Source organism: Excalfactoria chinensis, chromosome 2 (assembly GCF_039878825.1).
Source record: "Excalfactoria chinensis isolate bCotChi1 chromosome 2, bCotChi1.hap2, whole genome shotgun sequence".
NCBI classification, from domain to species: domain Eukaryota; kingdom Metazoa; phylum Chordata; class Aves; order Galliformes; family Phasianidae; genus Excalfactoria; species Excalfactoria chinensis.
The window spans coordinates 82,019,731-82,043,453 of NC_092826.1; the positions used below are offsets into that span (position 1 = coordinate 82,019,731).

The 23,723-nt window shown below is 43.4% G+C and overlaps 1 long non-coding RNA gene across 1 annotated transcript; it reads left to right on the top strand.

Moving 5' to 3' along the window:
- Window positions 1-4,647: 4,647 nt before the first annotated feature.
- Window positions 4,648-20,845, top strand: LOC140249241 (uncharacterized). Its single transcript, XR_011902973.1, has 4 exons — window positions 4,648-4,782; window positions 4,886-5,009; window positions 9,916-10,034; window positions 20,744-20,845. It is a non-coding gene; the product is annotated as an uncharacterized lncRNA (long non-coding RNA).
- Window positions 20,846-23,723: the final 2,878 nt, after the last annotated feature.

The following is a 23,723-nucleotide window of genomic DNA, read 5'->3' on the forward strand; positions in this document are numbered from 1 at the left end:
AAATTGACAGGACAGCTGTAGAGCAGCAAGCAGTGAGAGTTTCCTGGTTCTTTGGGCTGGAAGATGTTCATACCAGACTTTGAGCAGGTAGGTGGATGTTCTTGGGGTCAAACTGCAGACACAGATCCTGTAATTGGTTCCCGCTCATCAACTGAGGGCCGTTCCTGTTGTCACATGGCACAAACTATACCTGATAGTTGCTTCTGAACTGCAAGTAGGGAAAGGGGCACTTTAACCACCCCACTTAAACCATAAATGTCTCTCAATCTGCTTAGCAAGCTGGAAGATGAATGGCTGAGCATTACTTCAGAGGTCATCCCCCTTCAGGGCCCAGAGCAGCAGTCTGGGCCAAGTGTTCTTTCTGTATAAGCTGCTTCACCTTCTGTAGGAGTGCAAAGGGCCTTGCTTTGCTGAGGGCTCTTTAACTGGCTCAAGTAGAGTGGTGTAAGCATTCCTTACAGAAGTCTGTTTCACAAGTAGAAATCTGTTATTCCAGTGTATTCTAGAATATTTGGAAAGCAATGTGGGAGGCATCCTATTAAGGCTTGATTGGAGACATTGATGATCTTAATAGTGCTTGTTAAAAAACAAATGCCAAAGTTGAGGTGGTCTGTATGACCTTTACTTGAGGTCCAATCACTTAACCAATAAAAGCTTTTCTCCTTATTACTTCTTTATAGTCGCACCCTTTCTGTTTTCATTTCATGCTGCATGGTCTCAGGCCTTACTTTGTGCAGTCTGTCCTTTTCAGCCCTGAATTGAAAAGTTATTTTTTCTGTCTGGCTACCTGGTGGTGCTGTTATTGTAGGTGCCCACACCATGTTCATCTTTCTAGTGAGGAGAGACAATGTTCTACAAGGAGCAGGGAGGGATGAAATTCATTCAGCACTATTCAGGGCAGGAGTTGGTTTGCTTGCCAACAAGCAATTTGAGCCTCTTCTTTTTATTGCTGTTGTTCATGCTTACTATGTCAGCAAAGCAGGCAAAAAAATAATATTCAGTGTAATTCATTGGAATTGGAAGAATATGAAGCGATCGGTTTTTGAAGCTTAGGGTTAAATAAGGTGATAAGCATTTTTGTGGGATCTGCAGTGCTTTCAGGTGCATTCTGAAGTTATGGAAACTTTCTGATTATTGTTTTTTAACAGAAGGCTGTGATTTTTCTTTCCGCTAGCTGCATTCACTATGTCAGCAGCATATTATGACTTACGCAACAAATACAGCAGGGCCATTCTAGACTTATTAGTGGAAAACCGCTGACTAATTACTTAATTTACTGGCAGTGAATGAGGCAGTGGATTTGTGTGGAGAAAAGAAGTGGTAATAAACATACATCCATGCACTCAAAATGTATACATTATTCTTAACCTCATGTGTAGTGGTTCTTCCTCTTCATTCAAGTTGTGTCTATGCTTAGAGATCTGAGGTGGAAGGGACCTGGGCTACCTTTGTGTTCCCGAGAGCTGCAAGCAAGCAGACTGATGCTTCTTGATACTATCTGTTATCTGCTCCAAGCAGTGTGTGTGATAGCTGACAATATAACTGGGTCAACAAAACTTTCCTGTCACTGAAACATCACTTCTTTGAGGCAGAAAAGCAGTTTTGGTGGCTGCTTGTGTTATTTAATCTCATTAATTCACAGAAAAGTCAGTGGGCAGCATGTAAACTGCTGATGCATGTTGCTTGGTTCTGGTGGTAACTACTTTGCCCATGGTGAAGAGAGGAAACTGAAAATTCATTTTCTGAGTCTTCTGCTTAGAAGGATGAAGTTTGTGTTTCCAAGTCAGATATGGACACTGCAGCCTTGTCCCACATGCCTGGCAGTGCATTAAGTATTGCTGATGCTCTGCGAGTAACATGCAGATCCCAGGCCATGCTGTCAGCTCCCAGAGCAAGCTGTTGCTAAGTGCTGCTAGTTTGGTGCTCAGCAGAAAAGCTAGGTTGCATATTGTCAGCATTTGGCAGCATCTTTCCTGTCTGTTACAGAGCAGCCCACATTATTACACAGGCAATTAGAACAAACGGATGCAAGCTCTGAAATAAGCTTCTGTACCATGCCACTGCTTGAAACTTTCTGATGTAAGCTGTTGCTTTGGGCCTCTCTCAACATATTTGTGAACAGTGAGCAACTTTAGATGGACTGATTGGGATTGAGTACTGCACCGATCAGAGCTCAATGCGTGCCAGGCCATGACCACACTCAGATAAACTACTTTGGGTGGCAGAGCAAAAGCTGAAGGCATGTCTCATCATTTGGGTTCCAACTATATTCTGCTGAATGAGCTGCCTAGGGATAATTACCACATAAGTCATATAGAGAAATTTACAGTCCCGTATTATCTACAGCACTGCGGATGGGACATTTGCCACCCACCAAGCCTTTAGAAGTGCCATGGGTTAGGAGGAGGTAAGTTGTGAGTTGCAAGAGGTCATAAAGAACCTAAGGAACAGCAGACATGAGTTAATGTTAAAGTAAAATAAGCAGAAAAGTTAAAAGCTGAAGGGAAATAAAGCTCTGGCTCTGTGTTGGATTTGCACGCATTAGCAGGAGCCCTCATGTTCTGACGTAAGTGAAGATTCAGTCATGGGTGGCAAAGCAGAGCCTGGGGGAGGTAACATAGCTCCTGGAGCCGCTCACCCTCCATGTGCCAGGAACCCCCAGGGGTCTGCCAGTGGGCAGACAGACATCAGCCCACTCCTATATCAGCACATGAGCTCAACCGAGCAGGGCCAGCTTGGTCCTGCAATAAGTATTTCCACATTTGGCAATAAATGAGCTATAGAAGTTGGCATGTAACCAGGGAGCAGCTTTGGGCACCCACGGGGTTCTACTTGGGTAGTCTATAGGAGAATGGTGCTCCAGTTAGTGTGAATGCAGTAGTTGTACATAGGATGGAATCACTTGATGATGACAGTAATGATCAGGAAATCATCATCAGAAGCTTCTGCTGCCTATGTAAACATAGCCCACAGCTGTGGCTGTGTCTTCTGCCTCATCATACGCTAGTTTACACTTGCTCTATCCCGCACCAAAAGCGGAAGAAAAGGTTACAAGTTGTGAACTTTCTTCCTCGCACCAGCTTTGAAGCCAAAGATGTGACATCTCCTCCTTGAGATAAGCATTATGAGCAAGCTCTTTGGAGATAAGGCATGTCAGGCATCAAGCATTTAAATTTATTCCACTCAGAGTGTAAGGAAAGGCTTGCAATTCCTCTCAGGAATTTGAAATGATGATTAGATGATGGTGGTGAGGCATTATTTCTACAGTTGTCATTGAAAGCTCACTGCAACTTGTATCTTGTTTTTGGCAATGGTGCGACAGCTCTTAGAATTAGAAGTTGTAAATGTCACTTGGATTTGAGGGAGGAGGACAAATCTAGTTAAATAGTTTGATTGTAAGATGATTGGGTGTAGTTGTCTGGGTATGAGGTTCCTAGGAGAAGGAGCATGAGCTTATAAATGTAGAGGAGTATAGAAACTGCTAGAGTAGCATGACCATGATTGATATAATCACTTGCCCTCCTGACTGTTGGTGCCTGTGTTCCCTCTACTGAGAGAGGTGAGCTGGGAAGCTTGAATGATTCTCCTGTTTCACAGTGTAAGCAGTGATTTACGCTGGTCTGAGCATTAGGGCACCTATGTATCAAGAAGAAAAAGGTCATTTTGGAGGACAAAAACCACAAGCTCCTTCAGTTTTGCCTTATGCAAACCTGTGAGTAACAGCTCAAGCTCTTTACTAAACTGGACTTCTCAGACCAAGTAGGTAACTGGAGGACTTGTCTCTAAATCTCAAATTGAGTAAGCCAGTGGACAGGATGTTTGCCACCCCTGCTCTGTGCAAGAAACATATGCCATGGTGGCAGGGTTCCATGTCTGACAAGGCAGGTAAGGGCCTTAGCCAGCAAACTCCATCTTTCAAACACTGTGTGTGTGACAGTGGAATAGCTGCCTTCAACCACTCGCTCCTGGTTCTGTTTCTCCCAGCTGTCACAAATGATTTTCCACATGAGATTAAGAGGCTGAAGTGCTTAAACATTAGTGAAGGGGACTTCTGTCCAAGGTGATGGTAGATTTTTAGTGCCCAGACTCATGAGATGAATGACCACTGATGAAGTAAATCATGGTTTCAGCTGTCAGGGCTGTAATTGTAGACAAAAGGACCAGTTCAGACTTGTGTTCAAAAAGAAAAAACAAAATCCCAAGTATAAGCTTTTATTGAAACCAAATGTGCTTGTAAAAGGCAGGAGTTATTTAAGAAGATGCATACTTAAGTGTGCATAGTTAAGTGCCAGTTGTCAGCTCTTCATTTGAAGCCCTATAAATAACTCCTCATCCATTTCTATGTTATGAGACGTGCATGTGATAGTAAGAGATTATCTCGGACATGCTTTGCTCTCAGCACCCATCCAGTTCTGCTTCAGGAGGATCAATTCATTCCCTTTCAAGCTTGTTTTCCCCTGGCTTACTGCAATGCTATCAAATAGTCAGAATTCTTCCTCCTGAGGATTTGCCAAGGGATAATTGCTTTCAGCACTGGGATAAACATGAAAACACTACTTGTAATGTCCTAAGCCATTCATTGGTGTGTGGGTTTTTGTTTTTGTTGTTTTTGTTTTCAGTCCACCAATCACAGCGTGTTACATCCCTCGATAAACATCTCACCAGCCTACCAATTACAGTCATCCAAGTAGAAACGTATACGTGCTGTTTGCTAACAAAAAGAAGAACACACCATTTGGCAGCAAAAGCTTTTGAAGTTCAACAAGCCTCTGACATATGTTTGTATGTGTATGTGTGTATATATATATATATGACTAAAAAAAATAATAGTTCTGTAAACTATTTTTTTTAAGCTCGACCAATAACAAAAACCACTTGTTTACAGAAACTCCTATGGTGCAGCATGAGAAGCTCTCCTGGAATGCTGTGGCTTGGGAAGAAGATGAGCTCATGGCACAGATGGGGAGGTGAGTGCCAGGCGGCACGCAGCAGTCAAACAGTGCAAGCAGGTAACGGTAGTACTTGGCTTTCTCACATACAGAAACAGCTTTTGAGAGCTTCATGCTCCAGCAGCTCTACTACACAGTGTGCCACCCATGGGAGACGGTATGAGGAACTGACACCTGGCCTCGATATGGACCAGTTCCAGGGGAATTCAGTTTGTGAGAGCACTGATTGCTGTACTGACTGGGCGCAGAGCTTGTGCCAGTTCAGCTTGGCGTCTGGCAATCAAAACGGTATTTCCTATGCTGGGTCATTGAATGTTTGTCATGTTTGTGTCAGTGCAAGGCAGAATGTGGAGTGAGGGGCTCTCCAGTGGTATGCCTTGTGTAGTGCTTGGTTGTCCTCTGCTCCTCCATCTCACCTCAGGTATGCAGGACTGTGCATGGCCATCTGATTTCAAGAATGGGAACAGAACCTGTTATGTATATTGCTCTGAGCCATTTGGTCTTGATTAGAACAGCAGTTAATGTGAAATTCATGCGCTGTAGTTCATGGGTCCAAATAAACCTGGTTCACTGCTGTATGGTTGCAGAAAAATAATCCGGGCAGACCTTGAACAGAAGGTCATGTCTTCACTGCAAATATGAAAATGTCACCTATTGGAGCAATGTGGAGAGCTGTGGCTCCCATTTTCCGGAGATCTGTCACTGGAGACAATAATGTGCACTGTTGCATCTGAGACCAGTTTTAAAGGCGAAATGTTAGCAGCAGATGAAATAAGAGGTGACAGTGTTTTGCCTTATCAGCCACCCTGGCCGCATGTGTATAGACATGTGATTGCCCTTACGTGGAACAAATGGGAATGAACCTGAAACACTGCTTTCCAGTCTTTCCCTGGATCAGTCTCCTACTTCTGCAGGGACCACCTGCCTTAGAAAGAGTGGATCCACTACATGTTCAGGCTCTTCTTTTATGTGCAGACAGCCTGACGGGAGAAGCATGAGGGAGGCAGTAGAGATGGTAGCTTGTGCACCTCAAAGCTAACTTATGCCACAAACATTAGACTTAGCAAAAGAGCTGTTGGAAGGCACAGTAATCTCAGCCTCTTCCTTCAATGCCCTCACAAGGTGAGCCAGTGCACATGGTGGGTGATACAACATGCAGATTGGCTTCCTGGTTACTGACATGCCTGACAAGTGGGACCCCACCTTTTCCTTCCTGTCCTGCGGCCATCTGCCTGCAGAATTGGCCAGGGCTTGAAGGAGAGAAGCTTGAAGAAGTCTGCCAACAAACCTGGCAGCAGGTGCAAACATTGGGAGTGAAGATGAGAAGTTGCCTTTCACCACACAGTGCATTTTTCAAATGTGCTAAGTGATTTACACTGGACAAGATTGGGATTTGTGACCCAGTGGCCCTGGCAGTGCTCCGACATGCGTGTGTGGGCAAAGAAAGAAGTCTCAGTACTTCTGCTTTAGTTTGCCAATGGTCGTAAACTCATAGCTGTATATAAACGTGCTTTTTTTTGTTGGACAGATGACAGAGGAAAAGATTCTGCAATAGAAGGGGCAGTGCAAGTCATTTGTTGGTGACAATGGAACAGGCTTTTCTAAGTGTGGAAACTGCAGAGGTCAGAGGAGTGTCTTCCTGCTTTTGCAATACCGGGAGGTTTCAGTTTACAGAAGTTTCCCTGGGAGACAACACAAGGCGTTTGACAGCCTTGTTAGGGAAGTTGCTTGGAGGCGACTTTCTCCAAATCATTTTTGCAATAAACAAAAAAATCCTACTTTGTCTCAAATTAATCCTTTTGACAAGAATTGAGACGTTTCAGGGACTTACTAGCTGTTATTGGTTTTTTTCTTAATTTGAAAGGACACATTTTGATATCTTCGGGTGGAAAAAACTCTGGGTCACAATTCTGTTTTGATGCTTGACCTTACTATAAAGAACCCCGAAACAATTAAAAAGAATTTTTTATGTGCTCAAAACTGAAATAATACAGTATGGGGGAAAAGGGTTATGCTGTTCTCAGATTTCTTTAATTTTGATCTATTTTTTTTCCTTCAGACTAATTCTTTTGAAACCTCAAATATTTCCCCTATATAGGGGGCTGTATCTAGCTGAGTTTATAATGGACTGGGTAGGAAAACTTTCTTTAACAACAGATAATCTTAAAAATGTTTTCCAAGGAGGGAAGGAAATCTGACCCAGTCAGCCCTTCTATGGAATTACTCAAAGCAGAGGCCTTTCCTTTGTGATGATATGAATTTTTGCCTTCTCCAGTGATCCTTTCCAGAAGGCATTCTTTAGAGAAATGGATGGCTCTCTGAACAGAGGGATCTGGATATGTGAAGGCTATGGGATGGTAGATGTGAAGGATAGAATGTGTATGTTAGTAGGTTAGTGCATCTCTGAGATCTTGTGGTGGACACAGGACATTTCAAGCAGGCTGTAGTGCCAGCATTCTAGGGCTTTCCACTGGTCTAAAAGCGCAGGCTAGTTTTGTTTTATTTCTGATTATTATTTGTCTGTTCAGCATTGAAGCTCTTAAATTTCCAGCTTAAACCTTTGGAGCTGTATCGGGGGTGTGCACATGATGGTAGGACTGCTGAGAGCATCTCAAAGGATTTGCTCTGGGAACACAGCACAGGCTGGGCTGAAAGAGACTTTCCATAGCAATGCTCTTAGAGAATTGTGGAATCATAGAATTACTCAGGTTGGGAAAGACCTTAAAAATCATCAAGTCCAACCACAACCTAACCATAGTACCCTAACTCTAACAACCCTCTGCTAAGTCATGTCCCTGAGCACCACATCCAGGGATGGTGACTCAACCACCCCCTTGGGGAGCCTATTCCAGTGCTTAACAGCCCTTTCTGTGAAGAAGCGTTTCCTGATATCCAACCTAAACTTAACCTGGTGCAACTTGAGGCCATTTCCCTTCGTCCTGTCACCAGTGAAAAGAGACAAGCTCTGCTCTCACTGCAATCACCTTTCAGGTGTTTGAAGAGAGCAATAAGGTCTCCCCTCAGCCTCCTTTTTCCCAGACTAAACAGCCTCAGTTCCTTTAGTCACTCCTCATAGGGCATATTCTCCAAGCCCTTCACAAGCCTTGTTGACCTTCTTTGGATCTCCTCCAGCACCTCAGTGTCCTTTTTGTATAGAGATGCCCAAAACTCATGCTTTCCCTAACCCTTCAGAGAGTGGTTCTCGCCCTTTCTGTAAGTGAAACAAGCTGACCAGAGAGGTGCCCTGCATCAGATCAGCATGCCTAGTTCTATTTGAGTGATATGCTTTGCCTGACTATTTAGCCCTGTACAAGTTTTCCCTGCCCCGTGTTTGCCCTTCCTGCAGGGAGGGAGCAAGTTCATCCAAGAGAAAGCACCAGGGCAGGCTGTGGGAGAGGAAGCATATTCCTGACAAGGAGGAAGAAGGCGGGGTGGAGACCAAGGCTTTGTGCAAAGACCTCTCTTGGAAGTCCCTTGATCGTCCCCTTTCACAATTCCTAGTGCCTCCTGCATAATTCCAGGAAGTCCTTAACTCTTACCTAGTTTCTTAAGTATTGCTGTCAGTAAGAAAATAGCACTTAAACCAAGTGCTAGCAGGTCTACAGAAACACTGAGTCTCTGCTGGCTTAACTCCAGCAACCAAGGACCACCTCTTGAAGGCTGGCCATCCCTAGAGTAGCTTGTAAGCTAAGCCCAGTGAGCAAATCTGTGTGGAATGGCTCCAGCGCTGCAAAGACTGTTTCATGTTTCTTTAAACTCAAAAGCTGGAAAAATTCAGAGCCAGCACTAAATGTTTGTTCCACTTTCAAAGCTGAGCATCAGGGAGCTGTTCCTTAAATAGTGAATGTCTATTCTCTGAGCACAGATGTGCTTATAGCATAGCTCTTGCCAGCATTTCCCCCTTCCTCGTGCTTCCCACACGAATGTGCATATAGCTTTTTAGCCATCCTTTTTTTTTACCCTTTAAAGATGGTGTTGAGGGGTAGTGGTTGTTCCTTCTCTGGTACAGGTGGCAGTAACACTGTACAAACAGCTTTTGGCCTTAATTGGTAAAGCTTGCCACACCAGCTATCCTATTTCTTGTCAGAAGTGATAAATCGGACACAGTTTTGGAGCAGATGAAAAGTTAGACAAAATACATTAGTCAAAGAAACTTCAACATATCGGTTACTCTCCTGTGGTATGTGAGTAATAATTCAGTTCTTAAAATCTTCCATCTGGGTTTGTGAGGTCACCTGAGTTCTCATCGCAGGAATTTAGCACTGAGTCAGTGTGAGGTAGCGGTACTAACCTGCACGTGAATTGATAGATTGCTTTGCATTGCTGTCTGTGTAACTAGAAACAGCAGCTGGCTCCAGCCTGGAATTTGGGATCCTGGTCTCCACTAATCCATCTTCCTGGAACATTCACATCATGCACTATCACTTCACACGGGCAGTCAGTTCCAACTTAACTCAGCTCTATCGCTTCTTAAAATAGTGTGAGCTAAGCAAACCCAAGGTATTACCTTGGGATAGCTCTCAGAGATGAAACAAGTGCAAGCTGTCCCAAAGGTCTGTTGTCCATTCCTTTTACCTTTGGTGATCGTGTCTTCCCAGTTTATGCAGTGGAGAGGTTGTCCTGGAGCTGCATCACTTCAAGAAAGTGCAGTAAGATCTTGATGTAAGAGTCACGTCTTCCTACACCTCCTGCATCAGCTTCCTTCCCCAGCCAAAAGAAAGGCAAGGGTGAAAGTTTTCAGAGGTTTGACCAGATTTTCTACTAACAGGTTTTTTGTTTGCTTGCTTCCAGCAACCGTGCTTTTGCTTCTGAGTAGAAACTTTATTTCTAACCCCACAGAGGGGACAACGTGTAGAGGAAGTCAGAATGGCCAAGACAAAATTGCAGAAATTTCTACTGCTGAAGATCTCTCCTTCTGAGAAAGAACGTGCCCATTTACCAAAGCCTTATATCCATCATATTTCAGACAGCACCGAGGACTGGAAAATAATAAAGTCAGGTGTCAAGATATTGAAGCCAAAAGCAGCCAGCTGAGTCAAAGGAAGAAGGACGGAAGGAGTGACTCAAATAGTTGAAGAGCATGAGGTAAGATGATAAATTCTTCAGTAAAATGCAGGATGGGTGTTATATAGGGGTTAAAAGAAGGTAATAAAATTAATGGTAATCAATATCGTTTTTGAAAGCTGTATTGTGTCACAAAATCAATGTGCTTTTTGTAAGATGGCACCTGATAAAGGTAATAGTCTTGATATTTACTTAAACATACATTTCTGTATAAATTTCTATAAAGCAAGTGATTTTGTTCCAAATAATATTTGGAGTCACGGTAAGGCAAGAAATATATAAGATGAATTCAAGACATTAATTGAATTACAATCTGACAGATAGTCATACTTGCTAAAGCAATTGCAATGGGGGAATCATTCAGAAAGGGCACTTTTGACAGTCTCAGTCCTTGGCTCAGAGCTACTCAGTCCCTTGATTTTTGGCTTGAGAACAAATACTGTATTTCATTAGGCAAAGACCATGAGGATACAACCAATGATGAAGTAATTTTAGGACAGCATCAAGGACAAAACTGTTTTGTCTAGCATAGAAACAATGTGTATTTAAATTGCCAGTCAAATTCAAGGTGCTTGCAGACTAGAAGTGTGCTTTTAGTCATGCTATATAGACAGTGTTTTGCAAACTAGTGACTTAGCCAGGACGGTTGTTATGATGGGTAATCAGCTAAGCATGCGCTCCCTTTGTGATACAGTACACCTGAAAGCAAATGCTACTGTCTTGCTGAGTAAAGGTCAAGGAGATGATATTTCCATGTGTACCACGTTAATGAGACCATTATTGAAATACCAAGTCCGCTTTTGGTGTTTACACATTTTAAAGGGATACTGACAGATGGGCAGAGAACAGAGTGGCTTAGCAGCATGAACATAGGTTGAACCACGCTGTTTAAAGAGAGGAGGAAGAAGCTATGTCTGTTTAGTTTGTGAAATACGAGGTTTGATATTCTTCCACTGGTACTGAAAAGCAAAGGGGTATCTAATAATTAATGACTGATTAGATGCTAAGGGCAGACAGATTCAGGTTAGAAAACAGGCAACTAAAAATGTCTTTTGTTTTCAACATCAGCAGCCAGCCACCTACTTTGGGATGTCGGGTTTGTCTGTCAAGCAAAGTCTATTAGCAGCAAGAGCTGAGTCTTTTCGAAAAAGATAGGATACTGGTAAGCAGATTTGTATGAGGCACATAACTTATGATGAAATACCATGGTTTACAATTTTGCGTAAAGACAGTGAGTGTCTGGAAATCAACAATCCAAGTGTTACAGGCAGCAGCACAGTGGAACTTGGTTTGATCTGAGCACCGCAGGTAGAGACAGCAGAGCAGGCAGCAAGAGTCATCTTACAGCTTGCAAACCAAGTGTGAAGCTCCTTGGGGATACTGCTGCTAACTAGAGCAAGCTGCCTGGTATACCACGTTTAGCTTAGTCCTCTTGCTAACTTGCAGTCTTTCAGGATCTAACAAGCCCTGCTGCTCTTTCACTGTGGCTGAAGTCAGTCTTTCAAAATGGCGGTGGAAGAATGAAGTTCTTAATACAAAGGGAATTAACAGTGTGTCTCTTGCATGGGTTTATGACACACTAAATATTGATGTCAATTTACAATTGATTTTCAAATCTGGCATGTCATCAGAATATAAATCAAGTATAATGTAATAGCTGCCAAATTAAAGAATAAATCAGAACAAAGCACAAGATGGAAATTCTGTCTAGGTAGACATTTGATGGGTGATAATATAGCAATAAGTATATTGTAGTCATTGAGGAAAGATAGAAAGGGAAACTCTTGGTTCCCTTTCTGCTATTCTGTGAGGAAGAGAAGTTCTGATAAAGACTGAGAAGTAACCAAGATGTACGTGTATATGTAGGAAGGTCTGGACTTCTTGGTCCACACTGGGTTGTGAATCTTAGTTTTGGGCCAGTGGCAGATGGGCAGTGACTGAGAGTACTGGCTAATATGCATGCAAAGCAAAAGCCATCTCCAGTCTGAAGTGTTCTTCCTACTTGAATGTGTTAGCAACTCAATCATTAGATGAGTTGGGATGCAAGAGGCAGTATCTATATGTTAGGCAGCATTTACAGCCTGAAAAATCTATTCTTTGCTGGCTTAGTGAAATATCCTGTGGGCTGGAAGAAGTGTGATAGCAGACATACCTATCTTTATAGTATATTTTAAATGAAGCAATTGAGTTTTGAAGAATATTCTGTGTGGTGGGGATAAAAGTAGGAGTGAGGGTCGGGGGTTACTGACCTCTCTGATAGAGAGATAGAAGTTGAAAGAGAGGAGTAGAGGGTTGTTAATCAACATAGAGATAACTGACTTTTTCATAAATGGCCTGCCCTTCGCCCCCCCACTGAGATCAGTGTGGGCAATTTATGAGGCCTCTCAGGCATATGAGAAGTATAACGATGTAATATGTGTAAATATCTGTCCTGCATGTGAGTGACTTGTACCTGAATAAACCCTGCTAAGGCATCATGGGCCAGAAATGAGTACCAGCAGCACTAATACACTCAAAAAGCCTCTTGATCCCTTCTGAAGGGCCTTCCAATTACTTCCAACAAAAGCAGCTCAAAGCAAGCTTTTCTCTCACGGGTAGCATATAATACATCTCATGTTAGTTGTGACTACTTGGGAGGCTGGAAGAAGTTTGGCTTTATATGAGCAAAAAATAGCTGTACATTTCCCAAATTGAATATAATTTTTACTTGTAGGAGGGCTTCTGATGTTAGTATTACTGTGCCTATTCTAGGATCAAACTTTTGATGGGGTCATGGGGTCATTATTTTTTTTCATGTATTTGTCTTCACAGCTGTGCTAGCCAAAGTGTAGAGAAAGTTTAGGGGCTGGGTCCTTCATTTTTCATCAGAGCAATTAACGTTTAGAAGTTGTCTAAGAAGCAGGGTTTTGTGGGGGAAATATTGTGTTAGAACCGCCGCTTGCAACACCGGAGGCCCAGGTTTGAATCCCCCCTGTGGTGCAAGTGGTAGAAGTGCCGCTCTGCTACACTAGAGGGCTCGAATCCCGGGAGTTGGACTCGATGATCTCTAAGGTCCCTTCTAACTCGCACAATACTATGATACTATGATGATATTGGTGGTAGGTGGATGGTTGGACTAGATGACCTTGGAGATCTTTTCCAACCTTAGTGATTCTATGATTGCCCATGTGCTTGATCTGCTTTATAGGACCTATTGATAAAAGCCTGTTTTGTCAAAACTGCTTGCTTCTCTTGCCATTCCCAACCACCGTGTCAGCTTCTCACAGAGGAAACTCCAGAGCTGACTTGTTTGGGTCAGCTGGGGAATTCAGCACCCTGCTTGCCCACACTCATAGGCTGACACTTACTCTTCATGTGACTAAGGCAAGTGGCAAGGCTCAGAGATGGAGGGTTCAGCTGCTATAATACTAAGTAAAAGAACTGGAAACGTAGAAAGAGGGAGGTGAGATATTTAAGCAGCACCAAAATGAGTGCTGATTGGGGTGGTCAACAACTGCCAGTAGGTTGGCATATTCACTGTGAGAGGGTGCAGGCAGGAGTTGGGTGTGCAGCATTTCTTCAGACCCATGTACTAGAAAAGCTGACTATTATTTCACTTTGCCTTGTGAAAAGGTAATGTTTCTTTCCAAGACCTGCTTGTCACTTAAATCTCTATACTACTACACCTCTATCACCAAGGCAGTGGAAGAGAGGTCATTTTGCCAGGAAACACAGAGAGTAGATTGACACCAATTGTTTTATTTGCGTAGGCAAAAAAATGCTGAGGACTGAAGGAAAGAAGTGAAAGAAGAGAAAATGAAAGCATATTCTAATTTCCAGCCTCAGTGTATTACAGCTCAGGCTACACGTGTTTTCAGGTTGTGGGAACAATGCTGTCTGTCATCCAAAGCCCATCGCTGTATGGTTTCCCCAATGAGGGTATGGGGGTGGGTCACCCAGATCCTCCCTGGCACAGGCTCAGCTCAGGAACTGCATTGCAGCAAGATCTTGGCCATTGTGAGATGGTAGCTGCTGAGAAGAGCAGTCCCACCCTTCTTCCTGCTTTGTTGGCATCGCCTGCTGGGAGCAGCCGACTGCTGCACTGCTCTCTGTCCAGCCTCCCACATGGCTATTTTTAACATGGATCAGCATCTCGATTCCCTTCATGTGGCCTCATGCTCTTGCCAGCAGAAATGGGCTTTGAAGCTACAGAGTTAACCCCAGCATCTTTGGTGAGAGCAGGCTCCCTGCCTGCCGCCAATCTCAGTCTGCTCTATGCAGGAGCATCCCCTGCATGGACAATGTCCCGAGGTCAGTGCCTGGCACATGTTTCTTTACCTGTGCTGGAAGCTACAGTACGTGCATTATTTGTAAGGTCTGCTAGTAGAGTCAGGTATTTTCCTTTTCATGAGAAAATCATGCTTTCCATCATGAAATTTTACTTAGTTTCTTCTTTATAGCCCCATAGCCTGTAGTACCCAAGACAAGAAAGAATTTCTGCTGGTGAATAATTAAGATTACAGAACTGTGGGAATAGAACTCTAAATGGGGAACTGCACCAGAAGTGCATTTCTGTGTGGAGTTTGAATACTTTATTACTGAGTCTGACAGTGCTGACCACAACAGGCTCCAAGCACAATCCATCTATCCCAGCTGAAGTCAGTAGGGGTAGGATCCATCTCATCTCACTTGAAAGGTCAGCACTATACATGGCTGTATCCAGAGCAGTCAGACAGACTCCCTTTGTAGTAAGGAGAGTAAATGTGTTTTGGCACTCAGTCAGAACTATTTTAGATTTCTGACTAAAGTTGTGGACAAACTTCTCTTGGTGGGCGGTCAATCAAGTTGCCAGTAATGAGTTCAGGTTTGGATATCTACGTCCCAAGTCAGCTGATATGTACCCTCATACTTTCCACTTACTTCACCTGGCTCCTGACCAGATCTTGGTAGATCAGCATTCAATTCTAACTACTCACACAACTGTGACAATAACCTTTGTGTTCTTGCTTTGTAAGATCTTGAACTAAGTGAATATGGTGTTAGTGGAGATGCATAATTTACCAGCTCACTGTGTTCTTTCCAAGTGTTCAGTGATGTCTGCCAAAGTTTCTGTGGCTTTCATGACAAATGATAGTTTATATAGTACAAGATTCACAGAATAATTCAGGTAGGAAGGGACCTCTTGAGCTCACCCAGCTGCTCCTAGCCAAACTCCTGCTCAAAGCAGGGATCAGAACAGGTCACTCGGTGCTTTGTCCAGTTGATCTTTAAAGTCTTCAAGGGTGAAGACTGCATGACCTGTTGGTGCTACTTGCTTGATCTCTCTGCTTGGCTGTCCATGTGGAGAAAACGACTTTTCTCACATATGTCAGAACATCTTCTACTGCAGCACACAGCCTTTGTGTCTCATCCTCCCACTATGCATGTCTGCGGAAAGCCTGGCTCTGTCTTCTTAATCACATCCTTGCAGGTTCCAGTGGGATGCTGATAGGCCCCCTGGAAGCCGTCTCTTCTCTAGACTGGATGAGGCTTGGTTCCTTAGCTTCTCTTCCAAGGCCACATGCTCCAGCACAGCAGTGGCCCTCTGCTGAACTCATTCCATGAAGTTGGTGTCCTGCACTAGGGGGCTCAAAACGGGATACACTGTCTGCTTATGCTCTGACAAGCCCAGAGTAGATGAGAATAACCACTTCTCCATATCTGCTGGCCACACTCCTGTTGGTGCAGCACAGTGCTCTGTTGGCTTTCACTGTGGCCAGCAGGCACTGCTGGCTCTTCCAGGGCTCCCAGGTCCTTTGATGCAGTCAGTTGGTTCCCTACCCGTGCTGTTTGATTGGTATGATTTTGGCAAAAAGTATTGTAGGAACTGGGAGTTGTGGTGGTTATTATTAGTTATTACTAAGGCACGTGTTTAGAGTAAAAAAAAAGAATTAGGAGTCTGATGTCTGATGTGGAAACTTTAACAGCTCAAATAAGAAGAACAGTTAATTATATTTTGGGAGATGCTGATCTACTCTTTTTGGCATGAAAGCTGTGATGTGCTGAGGTGCTTAGGCTTGTTATATGCAGGCTTTCCTTCTCTTTTTGGCAGTCAGCAGTGCAGCATATGAACAACCTGCTGCTGCTGTTGTATTCAGCCTTGTGACTCCCTTGCAAAGCAGAAATGAATTGTACTCGCTGTCTGAAAGGGAGAAGCTCTGGTGCAGAAACTCAGACACCTCTTGCCTAATTTTAGCTGCCAGAAATTCAGGCCTCCAGATGCAGGTTGGCAATCCACAATCCCTCCAGAAAGGGAGACACAAGTCTCTCAAGAGATTCCTTCACTTAATCTCATTCCTACCTATTTCAGAATAGTTAGCCTTAATTACTAGTCTTTAATCAAGGCTTAAGGCTAAAATGTCAGCTCAGGTTAAGTTTGGATACTACCAGGTGAGAGCTTCTCCTTCCAACTAGCCATGGGAATCATAGAGTCCTTCTTGGATTTTCTCCAAATTAATCCTCCAGACCGTCCCTTATGTTTCCTGAAAAATGCCCTGGAGATATTGGGGGCTGAGGGAGGTGGTGAGCAGACAGTTGTCTCTCTTTTCCATCAGTCTTGCTTTTGGCAGGACATTTGCTCTCTGGTAATATGGATTCATGGTTGCTGGGGAGTGGGGCTTGATATTTCCATTCCCACCATCTTGCATCTGTGAGTGATCTTGGCAGTGGGACAAAAATCACTCCCATTGAAAAGGAGACTGACCTATGTCAGTGGAGAAAATGTTGCTCTTTAGCTGCTAGAGTGCTTGGAATTTCTTTTAGTAGAAACAGTACTAAAATAACTCCTTATTTCCTTCACCACTTCTTTGCTACTCATCTTGACTACTAATTTCAGTGATACACTTCTGCAGGCTTCTAGATGAAACAGCTGTGGGTGACTTTTGCTGGAGGTAAGGGCTTTGGGTTTGTGTTTTGTTTGCTTCTCAAGAGATGAGCTGAATTCTCACACTGGGAGTAAAAATTACCAGTGTGTGTGCAGTACAAAGCAAACTGACGGCATCCTGGGACACGAGCTATCAGTTTTATATCTAGCCTGTGGGGGTCCTGGCTGGGCTGCTCTATTTGCAGGTTTGACTAAGAGAGCACTTCAAACAAAGAAACTTCAATACAGAACAGAATCTTTGATCACGTTTTCCTGCATATTGAAAAGCTCTCTTGCACAATCAGCTCATAGCAGCATAAAGTGCTACAGGCTCCCATTCCAAGAGCGAGCCCCCGCCCCGGCTCTTTCTCAAAGGCGCCCCAGTGTTTTGGGTAGCAGATTTGTGCGGTAACCTAAATGACAGCAAGTCTCAATTAAGATTTAGTTTGGAGGTTAAAACTATTCAATGATTTAGTCTCAGGGATTAAGGAAAACAAAACCTTACCGACGGCTGGATAAAATTCACATTCCTTTCAATTGTGATCATCCTACATCAAGGAAATGTTTGAAATGTTGGCAGTCTCCTACGATATGCCTGTGAAAGTTATTATATTGCTTTAAGCGATTTCAGAAAAAGGAACCAAAAGCTATAGCACAAATGTGTTCTATAAATCTTCATTGGGATCACCGCTGTTTTTATAAAAATAGTTTGATCAATGTTGGGTCCCAGTGGGTGACCTTTAAAGAGACCACATCAAATGGAGGGGCAGAGCTGTAGATCTCCACCCCCATGCTGGCTCTTCACAAGAGCGCCTCTAGACAGCTATGTCATCTCTAGCCATAAAAGAAATTGAAGAATGTCTGTGTTGCTAAAGAGTGAAAAAAAGGAGCCCTTTCCTCCTCTCTCCTGGAGCAACCACATCCTTAGGCTTCAAGGTGAGCTTGCTCACCTGCATGGCAGAATAAGGGAGAATGAAACCTTCTTTCTCACTTTTTGTGAAGGGGTCCTAGGGCAGGAATCATAGCTACATGGCACCTTTAGTTAGCTGCTTAATTAGTGTGAGAAGAGCATTATTTGCCAGTTAGACCTATCAACAGCAAACTCTTAATCCTGGAGGAAGGGGAATGATTTTCAGAAGGGTCTTCTGAAGCACAGAAACTCCTAGGATAAGTATATGGGATAGTACATCCCCAGAGATGTTTCTTACTCTGAGTATTTATGCTCAAAGGAGTAGTTCAGCACAACATCAATGGTGTGGGCTTTTTAATTTGTGAGACTGACAATCCAATACTTGAACTAGGTAAATTATGCACCGATTATCATGGTGGAAAATCTGCTTAGGCATTTTCTTTCCTTTTTCTTCAACGTTTATTGTTGTTGTTGTTGCAGCTTAGAAAATCTTGTTCCTGCTGCTTTTAATCAGAAAGCTGAACAGAAATAACGAGCACTGTAGTTACACAGTGGTGACATTTTTAGAAATACATGCTAGAGGAATATGAGATGGAACAAAGTTTTGACGGGGGGTGTACTGCGTTGAATCACTCAGAGATCTGCTTTGGCAAATAAGAGTTCATCTGCTCAAACAGCACTTGTGGAACACACCATTGCTCGGAGGAAGATGAAGTGTTAATAGAAGTGGATTTGTTTCCCTTTTGCTGTGTTTTGGATTCGTGTCTATGACGAAGAGCAGCCACTGTACTTGTCAATCCCATGCTGCTACGTGGTGGCCGGTTACTCAAATCAGATTGCTCAGAATGGTTTCATTGAAGATGTTTGCTGTCAAAAAATGTACATTTCCAATCAAGAGTTTTTCCCACCATTTTTCTCTGGGACTTTTATCCTAAGACTATTAAAACATCTATGTGAGTACAGGAAAGCTCCATGATGAAGTTACAGTGGCTGAGGGGCAAAGGGAGCTACAGAGATGAGGATGCTTTGTGGCCATGTCCTCCCCTATGAGCAAATTCTTGCATCTTCACAGTATGTCTCAAGACATGATGTGAAACTGGTGAAGAAATGACATGCTGATGCATCACAAGCAGTAAGGCCAGACAAGGCAGCCTCTCTCAACTTAAGAACCAGAGTAACTGAGGTCACTTTTTGCTATTTTGTTGACTTTGTAAAATAAGATCCCTTTTCTCTTCTCTAATCCTCTTCATGATCTCATGACAAAATATCCTCTCTTCAGCTATTTTAGTCCTTAATACTGTTTGGCATTTTCTAGAAGTACCCTTCACTTCTTTCCTAGTAGCAAATGATAAGAGGAAGAAAACTGCCATGAAGAAGGAGAAAAGAGCACAGACCAGCTCTGGTTTAAGCATCCATAAAACCCACAAAATCCTCTGGAGTTTTCACTGTCCTAGCTGAGCATGTGAATATTGCAGTCATTTCCTTACAAGAAGTAAGGTCTAAAAAGCAATGTTGGGCTTTCTATGAAAGATAAGTAAAAGATACAGCAGCAAGCACTTGTTGGAATGCCCAGTTGGGCAGAGGGCCCCCCTTCCCCGTACAGCTCAGGCACTGGACAGAGGATCTTGATCCTCTGTGGTTGGAGGGAATAAGGCAGATATTCATCTGTTTTTTTCCCCCAGCAAAACCTACTAGCAGCTGGGTTTCATCTAAGCATCTGCTGAGGTGTTGAAGGAGATGGTGTTGCAGCTGAGCTGTGATGAGCGTGTCACTTGTGTCTTCCTGGTTATCCCAAGGTCTGTGCTCTATCTTAAGAATCTTTCCAACAGGAATACTGGATGGATCGATTACAGAGCCGGCTGTGCTTACAGCTTTATTTCTGTGCCATGTAGATGCAATCACCGTGTTTTAATCAAAGGGATTGTGAAGATAAATTGAAGATCTTTTTCTTTTTCTTCCATTTTGTTTTTTCTTTCCCTGTTGTTCAATGGTCTGTCTGTATCTCCTGGGAATCTGCTTATTTAGACTCCTTTTTTGTTTTTGTTTTTTACTGCTAAGAGAGAAGAATTATTGGCCTGGTCTTAGGTGGGTTGTCAGAGGTGGGTCTGAGAACAGCTCACCACATGCTTCGAACCAAATAATGGTAAACAAAGTCCTTGTTATGCCGCTCACAAACATAGACTAGTCTCTGCTTTTCAGTTTGTTCCCCAGATGCTGTAGGGAATGTTTTAAGTATTTGGTATTTGTGATATACTCTTTGGTTAGCGTTTGATTCATTCAAATAGTTTTCCTCTGAGTAGCAAGAACAATAGTTTCCAGTTCCAATTCTTGAAAGTACAAATTTAAGATTTCTTTGAAATGCTGATATTTGCTTAAGAGTTGCTGCTTCTGGTAAAATGCCACTAATTTTGTACAGTAGAGAGTTCAGAAAGTAGTTTGTTCTAAAATAGCAACTACGGGAGTAAGGAAGCTAGCAAAAATTATTTTGTTAAAAACAACACCTAAATGCACAAACAAAACAACAACAAAACACTGTAACCTAAAACCGAAGATATTTTGAGTAGATATGGAATATTAACTATTGTTATCAATTAGCCTTCTTTGATTATTTGGGACAAGCTCTACCCAGGTGCAGATAAATCCCGTAGGTTTGGACTTAGCAGAAGGTATGGTGTGTTAGGTGTTAGGGCAGCCATCAGACGCATTTTCAGCAATAGGCCCTTCAGGTTTGCACTTTTCTGTGCAGATATCACTGCATGGAGTTGTGGTAGGAAGATGATTTGCTTTGGGGTTGATTAGAATGACTGGTAGAAGGAGCTGATGGGGACTGTTAGGGTGAAGCACCTTCCCTAAATTACTTCACTCTTCCTCATCCTCCTTCCCTCTTGAAACACCAGTTTCCCCCTTCCCTTTTTACAATCCTCACCCCTCCCGTTGCAGGCTTGAATTTTGAATGATCCTGCTGCAAGCTACCGTGTTTCACCAACCTTCCAAGCTTGGTACCAGTCCATTCATTCATCTCCAGTATCAGAAGCAGGCAAGCCCTCTAAGCTGCAACAGCCCCTGGCTCAGAGGGAGGGGCAAAGCAGTTTCTCACAGGCAGTGTGGCTTGTCTGATAAAACATCAGCTGTTATTATCTGCCTTGCTTTGTTTTCCTTAGAAGTGGACAAAAAAAATTCCATATTCCAGACATTTAGCCTCAACACAACACCCCCTTAACCATCTTTGGTTTGACCATCTTTGGTCAAGCTTGGGCTTCTGTTTATATGACCCTCTTAACAGCACAGGTAGCTTTAACTGACCCTGTGAAGCTATGTTCATTGAATTATATAGAATTATAGAATGGCCAGGGTTGAAAAGGACCATAATGATGGTCTAGTTTCAACCTCCCTGTTATGTGCCACCAGACCAGGCTGCACAGAGTCACATTCAGCCTGGCCTTGAATGCCTCCAGGGTTGGGGCATCTACAACCTCCTTGGGCAGCCTGTTCCAGTGCTTCACCACCCTCTGAGTGAAAAAATGTTGCTTCAGAGGAAGCCTTGGCAGCGTAAGCTGAATTTTCTATCTTTCTGTTATTTCCTAGTTTAGAGTGGAGTGGTTGATACAGACTTCAGCAACCTACAGCGAGGTTGCTGAAGGTTGCTTTTTGTGAAGCCTAACCACTCTGCAGGTGTTTCCATCCTTGTCTTTTCCTTCTGACTGTATAGGGACAGGTTGCAAAAAGAGAAGTACAAAGGAACTCCACAGGACAGTAAAAGAAATGGGCCTTCTTTGGTAATTCATAGGGTGTTTCTTAGCTGAATATACTCTGTGAGCATTTTATCCAAGTCTAGCTTTTTTTACTGAGGAAACAATTCCTTGAAATAAGGTGAAAGCAGACAGAATGATTCATTTTCTGCTTACAACACACAGTGTTAGCCAAGGCCTATCCTATTGTCATACCCCATCGCCCCGACTGGTGTTTCTCAGAGGCTGGGTGGCTGAGTGGTGCAGGTGGCCATGTCATATTTCCTGAGTGTTTGTGTGCAATCACAGATCGGCAGTGAACATCTGCAGAAAGTGAAAGAAAGAGCTGTGCACCGCTGACACAGCTTTGCAGTCGTTATTCAAATAATGCTCGCAGATGCTTTTTAGCCCATTTTTTTTCCTGCTCCTTAAATCCCAGCAGCATTAGAATATGCCTTGCCCAACACCACAGACTAGCTAAGTAGTGATCACGTTATGTTCCTCAGTCATTATGAATCATGTAAATTAAGCACACACACACACAAAATCGTGATTAAAATTCAACCACGTGAAAATCTCTTAAGCTAGAACACCTAGGGGTGAATAGGAATGCTGAAGCAGGCCTATGTCCAAACCTTGTGAAGAACAACCTCTTCTGTCTTTAAGACTCCATTTTAAAGTTAGCTTTGAGCTTTCCCACAAGCTAAAGCTCCATTTAGAGAACTGCCACTGTGGCTTGATGTATCCACAACTGCCTGAACCAGACTTTACTGTATATTCAGCAGTAAAAAGGAAATGAGAAACTTCCTGTCTGATAAATACAGTAGGTGAGATAATTAAATGCTGATGATCTGTTTGGTAATGTATAGCTTCCTTGGAGTAAGCGTGGCCTTCTCCAGAACAGTTTAAAGTGTTTCCTCTCAGTACACGGCAGGTGGATGGGCTTTGGCCAATCAAACAACTCTGCAAATAAACCCACTGCTGCCAGCCAGCTTCCTGGTTCACCTTTGGAAATGATTGCAAGCGAAACAAGTCTTTGTGTAGAACTTAACAGTAGCAGAAGAGCAGGAAGAGGTAAATTGCAACAGTCAGTTGTCAGTCAGGAGATACTCCTCCAGTGAAACAGCCTGTGGCAGTAAAATGGCGAATACTGCAGCCTTCACAGAGTTTGCATGAGTTGACAGGGTTGCTCAAAACCCACTGTGCTGGTGCTCAGCTAAGCCCAGAGGGACCCAGCTGAGCTTGGGCCAGGTGGTATTACTTCTCAAAGCAAGGGGAGCAGCTGCAGTCACTTACCTGGCCAGGGATGCTCCAGAATCCCTCTGTAGACCCTTGCCACCTCGTTCCTTGAGTCCGTAGCCAGACAAGGCTGTGTCCTCCCAGTGGTTTGTTGGGCAAGAGTTGGTTGTAAGAGTATGCTCGTACTCGGTCTCCCCTCTTTCTTGTAAAAGAGAAACCGCAAATGTTTTTCTTCCGGTTTTAGTCATTTCCTTTCAGCTTGGCAGACCTTGTTTTTTGACAGGATCTCACAGATATTCAGGCTGAGCGTGCCTTGAATAAGGCAGCTCATGTGCAGAGTTCTGCGGTCTCCTTCAGATACCACGTTTGGTGTAGCTACCCCATAAAATCATTTCCATATGATTCTTTATTTGGCGGTCCTAATTCCTGAGAACATTGCTTCAGTGCTACAAAGTTTGAATCACATACTTCTGCAAAGTCACACTGTGGGTTTTAGCGGAGGGATGGCTACAGGCTGCCTAGCTCTGTACAGCCCAGCACCAATCTGGGCGATAGTCACAGGCAACAAGATGTACTTTGGTGCTTCAGGACACTCCTTTCCATTGTTGTGAATGAGGAAGTAGTCAAGAACCTGAGTTACTTTAGAAAAGTGAAGGTAAGGGATAGAGGGATTGCTGAGAACCAAGGTTTCTTTCCCATGCAGGGAGGGATGGAGGCTTCCTATGCACCTCATCATAAGCATGGAGATGGGACAAGACCCTGTCTAAATCAACACAGTGAGAAAGTGGGACTAGATGTCTTCAATGACAAAATTCCTATTAGTCACAAAGCAAAGAATATTCAATGGAGAAGAGAGCAAGAGATGATGAGGGTAGGTTCCTACCTCCTCCTACCTCTTGCAAAGCCCTTTCTTCAGTCCCCAGCCCAACAAAGGTAATGCTGAAATCAGGCTC